This window comes from Megalops cyprinoides, chromosome 25 (assembly GCF_013368585.1).
Source record: "Megalops cyprinoides isolate fMegCyp1 chromosome 25, fMegCyp1.pri, whole genome shotgun sequence".
Taxonomy (NCBI): Eukaryota; Metazoa; Chordata; class Actinopteri; order Elopiformes; family Megalopidae; genus Megalops; species Megalops cyprinoides.
The window spans coordinates 6,678,276-6,685,601 of NC_050607.1; positions in this window are offsets into that span (position 1 = coordinate 6,678,276).

Below are 7,326 nucleotides of genomic sequence, written 5' to 3' on the forward strand. Positions count from 1 at the left end.
GCCACAGCACTGGAAACACTGTAAGAAGTGCTGACCATAGCAGGAATACCTTTCAGGGCCTCAGTAAAGCATGCTCCTTTGAAATTCTGGTTGCATTGTGCGCTCAGAATAAATCTCTTTGAGACCAACTAGTCTTTAGCAGTTAGCGCTCCGCCTAAATTCAGAGCTGGCCTGTGTTATGTGGAGCTGAAAGCCGCTTAATGGTGCATCTTCATACATGGTTTCATAATTTTGACATCACATCACACACATCCCTCTTATATTGAATGTTTATTATCTTTTAAGTTGCGCTTTCAATGGCAGGCTGCAAGCTTCTTGGGTGTCCTGTCCATAGTTTGAGGAAAGCGGTGGTTGCTCCTGGCAGGTTTTGGAGGACTTCATGCAGCCGTCCTTTGACCTTTGACCCTGTGCTCAGTCCTGCCTGGAAGCCAAACCATTCACAGCAACTCTGTCACTTACCTTTCACAGGGTGTCTGCGCTTGTCACACACGCCAATCCACTGTTGCTTCTGTGCTGCTAGTGTTGCAGTTACGTTACGAGAAGATCACTGCTCCTCCTGTTAGTGTGAGTGTGTGAAACATGCACTGTGGTGTTGTGCTCATTGGAAAGGCAGCAGGACGCAGTGCAGGCTGTTGGCTGTGGAGTGGAAGCAGGCCTATGGTGAGCCGGCGAGTTCAGGAACAGCAGAGGAGATGTCTTTGTTTCCTTTAATTTCCTGGGGTCCTGCACGCGCTCTGGGGTCAGGCGGTGTGTCAGTAGAAAAAGAGCCAGGAGTTTGAGGTGTGTGTGGAGTCATTGGGCAAAATGACATCCAGATGGTATAGGGGTGTGTGGAATTCGGGGGTCCTGCTCCACATCTGAGTTGGGGGTCCACATATACTCTGGGGGGCGTCAGATAGTGACCCTTCTCTCCTGAGCGGGGCAGTCCTGTACACCTGTCACCTCAGGCCACAGTCGGCCTCCCAAAGAGGAAGAGCCATTCATGATGAGATTATTTTTCTCATGTGGCTGATAAATATATGAAGTTCTGCTACAGCTATGGCAGGCACAAGTATTTTGCTGTGACATCTTTATACATGAGTTGAATAGTTTTTTCTTCTCAGTTTTACTTTCTCTCTGAAGTTATTTGTTTGCATTTATTAAGACAATTATAATCATGCACTATAGTGAATAAAGATTAATTCTATATAATTCATATAAGTTAATTAATTATAGGAGCAAATGAATAAAAAGGGTCTCACGAGGTGGGGCCGTAAAGGTGGTTTTACGCTGTTTCACATCTTGCAATACACCGTGTGTCCACATGTAGGCGCTGTGTACATACAGGTCTCCTTCCCCGCAGGTCGGTGGTGTTATCAGTAGCCCTGTTTACAGGGTAAAAGTGAACCGAGTGTTTGATTACAGTGTGGGGCCCCTGCTCTGGCCCACGGGCAGTGTTAATTATTGTCTTTCTTGCTTGTTGCTGTTTACTCTGAGGGGGAAGGAAGTGTGATTACATCTGAACATTGAAATTACCACAGATCAGAGCCTCAGATACACCCCAGAATGGAGCGCGGCTTTCCAGCCACGCCTCTATTTTGTTTCCCAGCAACAGCAGCAGTGAATATGATGCACTGATACATGCTCTGCTAGGGGACGACATTTCAGTGCAAGGCCAGAGCTTCAAAGGAGTCAGTTTAAAACAATTATTTAGGCCTAACTTGATTTGCTTTACCGGCTTTGTGTTGTTACTGTGTCTAACATTGTTGGAGGTTCTGATCAATACCATATAGACATATATAGCTATTTAAAGAGATGCTGAGTGTGTGTGTGTGCGTGTGTAATTAAGGATGTGTCCCTCTCAACATTACCGCTGTCTTGTGCTCCAAATGAAAAGATGAAGGATTCAAAGACACGCTCCACTGTGTCGTTCCTCTGAAAACTCCGCTCTCGTCGTTCTCGCCTTCCTTTCTTTCCCTCACAAGGCAGAAAATGATTAGAGGAACAGGTGACAATGCGTGAAGAGATTTCCCCAGTTCTGCGGTTATAGAGGGTGTCAGATTAAGTATGACATTAAAAAGGTGAATACGAAGAAGGATTTTTTTCTTCCATTCATGTCCTCTTTAGAAATAAGAGCAGATCCTCTCCCACCCCTTGGCTATCCACGCCTCCGTTAGGCTCGGATTCAAAGCTGTCCTCATGTGGATAACACTCATTACTGACTGAAATTACACACACACGCTCTTTATGCGGATAACACTATTACTGACTGAAATTACTCACACTCCCGCTCTATGTGGATAACATCATTACTGTCTGAAATTACTCACACGCCAACTTCATGAGGATAAGTTATTACTCAGTGAATTAAGCCTACCACATATCCATTTTATTATAATATTAATATCCTTGTATTTTATATCTACTCTATTTACTTACACACACACCTGCTTCAATGTGATAACATATATGGATAACACCGATTAATGTAAGGTGATGTAATGTCTAAAATTACACACACCCTCATTTTGTGCAGATAGCACTCTTTCCTGCCTGACACTATACCTTCCGGATGTCTGTTTTATGTGGATAGCATTCTTTATTGTCTGAATTTCCCAACATGCCCATCCTATTTGGATAACACTCATTACTGTGTGAAGTTGCATGTAGACCACTTTATTTGGATAACACTCATTACTGTGTGAAGTTACATGTAGACCACTTTATTTCTCTGAAATCACAATCATATCCATGTGTATGACTCATTCTTGTCTGAAATATATGGATAGCGCTGTCTGAATTATTGCTGTCTGAAATTCCACCCTTCATACACCTGCTTTATGTGATATCAGTCACTACTGTCTGAAATTATGAACATGCCAGCTCAATGTAGATAAGCTCTTTACTGTCTGAAATGATGTCCTTCTCTCTCCCCCGTATGTAAATAACACCACCCTCTGTAAGCATGTTGTCCTCACGCTTATGGGAAAGAGATCTTGTTTGTCTCCACAGCAGCTGACACTCATCTCTCCTGTGAGTTTGATGCCGATATACAGAATTATCTCACTAGGACTCTTCCTCTCTCTGCATTTCCAACCAAAGGAGGAGCTCTGTGTGCTCTGTACATCTGACAGTTTATGTTGGGCAAGATCAGAGGGGCTGTCTCTCAGATAACACAGGAGGAGAAAACCTGACTGGCATTAACACTGGCCTGTAAATTTGTTTGCAGTTGTTTCAGTAGTTGCTGTTTAGGCTACACGCTAATAGCAGTCAGGCTAAATGTTTCCCCATTCGTTTTCTTTAAAAGCCACTATACAGGGATCCTTGCCTCATTTAACATGCACTGAGCTCCTCCCCTCCTCTCCCAGCTCACACCAATGGAATTAACATGGCACCAAATAAATCAGAGGTTTCCTGTCTGTAAGACTTTATTTGCTGCTGGATGCTGAAAAGTGAGAAATACACTTACATGCAGTGAAACACCCTTTCACACTACAAGTCCCACAGTGCACCTGGAGAGCAGACACTATACAGAGGATTTATGCAACTCCCTGATGTCATCTAAGCAATGTGTACATGCCCAGCAAGTTGCAGGGTACGTGACAGTTGTGAAATGAGGGCACCCTGCCAATATACCCACCCCTACCCAGGTAAAACAAAGTCAGTTTGTTTCCCTTCTGTGGACTCCCACAGATAACATTGCTGCGTTCAAACCTGGGCGACAGAATGAACTTCTTGTCTAACCACTCAGGATCACTTGAACATTTTAACTACGGAAAGACAGAGAATCCACAGAGCTATAGGACTTAGCTGTACATCTAAATGATCGTGCAGATCAAATGGGGTCCCAAGCTATAGATCTATATGACTCAAGGAAAGTTGAGATTATCTAGGAGTCTTAGTCTGTCATAATTACTGATGTGATTATTGTAATAGTTACTGATATGCATCAGCACCATGCCATTGAACAATTTCAGCTTCATTTTGCATTCAAATCTTTGGCAGCAGAAAAAAACAGCCTGCAAACTGCAAACTACAGAAACATTCCTAGAGAGGTTAGGACATTTAACTCGCACTATTTGTGCAGGTTGCCTGTAGGGTTTTCATGCACACAAGTGTGTGTGTGTGCGTGTGTCTGTGTGTATGTGCTGTTGTGTGTGTCTGTCTGTGTGTGTTTGGTGTGTGAATATTTATGTGTGTGTTTGATGTATAGTTTGGGTCTGTGCAGGCTGCTCTACCTGTAGAGATTTCATGTACACAAGTGTGTCTGTGGTGTGCAAGTGTGTGTGGTGTATGAGTATGTATATATGTGTGTGTGTGTGTGTGTGATATATGTATATGTGGCGTATAGTGTGATTGACAGCCTCCTGCTGAACCAGCCAGGCTGGACATGCTGTGTGGTGCTGGAATCAGTGTCCGGGCTACCTGACCCTGGGTCAGCCAGGTTTCCTCTGTTTTCATACTTACCTTGACTAACCAGAACCCAATGTGTGAAACTAACTAATACCTCACGCTATGTCTCTCTCCTCATCTTTCTCCACCCTTCTCTCTCTCCCTCCCCTATCCATCCTCACATACTTTGTGCTCATGGCTTCAAACCTTAGGACAAGTGAAATTACAATAAGTTTAAAATCACAGATCTGCAGATGGTTTGAGATTAGAGATGAAGTGTGATAAATGTTGTAACCTTTAGTGCCAAGAAAAATAATGAGCAGATTATTCTTTTTTTGACAGGTGCCACAATTCATTTTGTTACAAATATCTGTATTTCTTTACTTTTTTGTCAGTTTTACATTTCAATGTACATTTAAATTTCTTGTATGAAATGTAAATTTGGCAGCTAATGATGTTATTTCCATGATCTGCAATGCCTCAGGTGACCTGCTAGGTGATGCTGTCACACAAGTTAAAAAAGCTGAGACTTCCACTCCCAGATAAGCCAATGTGTAAATGAAGGTTGGAAAGCCCTTTTCCCAGCCAGTTCATGGTGTTAGCCCTTTGTGTTTGAATACTGCGGGAAGTGGAGTGGCCTCATATTCTCACATCATGAGCTGGATTTATTCATCATAGGAGGAGCCAGTTGTAACAGTTAATTTTCATCTGTTGATTTGGGAAAGGTTCTCTAAAATCATTTGCCCTGAAGCTTGAAATGAAAACAGTTCAGTGCTTCCTGCCTCTCTATCTGTAGCCTAGTGTGTAATAGTAGAAATATTGGTAACACACACGTTTTCTTTGGATATATGCTTCACATTCCCAATGTATACAGTACACTCCCACTAGATACCCCCAACACGATCACAGTAATTTACAACCAAATACTGCACGTATCCAGACACAGTGTCTTTAGTACTTCTGTTGAACAATTGGAGTTTTAAACAGGCAATGCAGTTTACACAGTGGTTCAGGGGTCTTGTGGTTGGGCCATTTTCCTCCTTTGGTTCTTGTGGCTGATGTCCACTCCAGCTGGGAGATTGTGTGTCCAGTCCCCCAGAATACAATCTGGGTCACACCAGAGGGGTCGCCCTTGTATGGGAGCTTTGTGTGATGAGGGAGAAGCCCTGGCTGTCCAAAACAAACAGGATCAGAGAAGCTGTTGGTTCTGCTCGGCAGGACCAGAAGCAGGGGAGAAAGAGAGAGGAAATGAGGCTCAGATTTTTGCCAGGAGCCCAGCAGCACCTCGGAGAGAGAGAAACAACTGCTGAAACTCCACAGTAGGATAGGTGATTGTATTTACTGAAACAATAAGGGATGCTTCCACACATAGACATTAGTAGTATTATAATATTATATTTATAAATCTAGTAAATTGAAATAAATTATTTTGTAGCAAGCTTTTTGTGTTTAATGTTTCATTTGCACATATGGATAAAACCTAAACATATGATTTAAAAAAGGACACAGACTATACAGAACACTGAAGGATTAAACTTCTGTTGTGTGTATCTAATAACTTTTGTCTGTCCCTCAGAGTTCAGTCAGTCAATCATGTTAATGTAGCCACATAATCAAGATAGCCCTGTAATCATGCAAGGTATATATACCTGGATCAATACAGTGGTGTCACAATCTTGCACTTCAGGTTAACCTGAGATATCTCATCAGATTGGTGTTCTCTGTCTATAAGGGGCCACAGTTTTACAAACCCTGTCCTCACACTGCACCTCCCTTGATAAGAGGAGACCTTTCGGTGTTTCCCAGTTTTGCCAGTTTTGGTGAAATCTGCCAAGAGGTCAGAAGGGGTTACTGTTAAATCTGGAATAAAGAAGCACTCTGGATTTCGATCTATCTATGTGTCAGTTGTTCCTATGGTAGGTATTTCAGATGTAGCACAACAACCCTAAAACATGAATGGCTGTATGGTCCAACAGTAAGTATTAGAAAATTCAGAAAATTGTCGATGCCTACCATGACATTGTGAAAAGAAGGGACTAATGGTCATTAGGGACATGTGTCTAAACTTTTTAAATGTTGACAACACAATGTTATCACAAGCAAAACAGTTCACAAAGATTTCTCTACAAAATAGCTATTCATAATATACAATATACAAAAAAAGATATTACTGGCATCATAAAATTTGTGTCTGGAAACAGAAACAAAGTTAATGTAGCATCAAGAATGTTTTATTCCCTGGCTTAGATCTCTTTCAATTAAAGGACATGTCCTTTGTTTTCTGTGAAATCATTTGATTATTGAGTAATTATTGAGTGAGATATATTTGTGGTGTGAGCTGTTTCAGATCTGGAGATTGTTTTCATTGGTATATCTTGGTATAGTCATGTTAGTAGCTCAAGCAGAAAGATGAAAGAGCATTCTATAGTGTATTTAAAGTTCAGTTATGGCCTTTAGCTCAGCTTGTTGTGGTTAAACAGTGAACCCTAGAAGTAATGGTTAACTTCGGCACTCTCTGTGATCAGCCTCATTGCAAAGCAAAATGGCGCTACTTAGCAACAACGCGAAAATACGGGAAAATATGTCTGCAAGGGGGGCAAATCTGAGAGAAGTAAACTCTCCTCAGCCAGTCCGAAACATTGGAGGAATGTCACCATGGCGTTCCGGGGTCTGTGACTCTCATCTGTGGAATTTCCTCAACACCGTCAGAGAAGATAATCGTGCCATCATGTGGAGACACGCGCATGTAGGCATGTGCACACACACACACACACACTCTTTCCCTCGCCGATCTGCTCTCTCACACAGACATAGACACACACACACACAGGCACGCATCCATAAACTTCTCATGGGAAAGGCAGATTGGTGGCGCCACATATGCAGACAAACACACACACACACGCGCAGAAAGCCGGCCCTTGGAAGTACCCGCTGCTGCGTGTATGTTGAGTG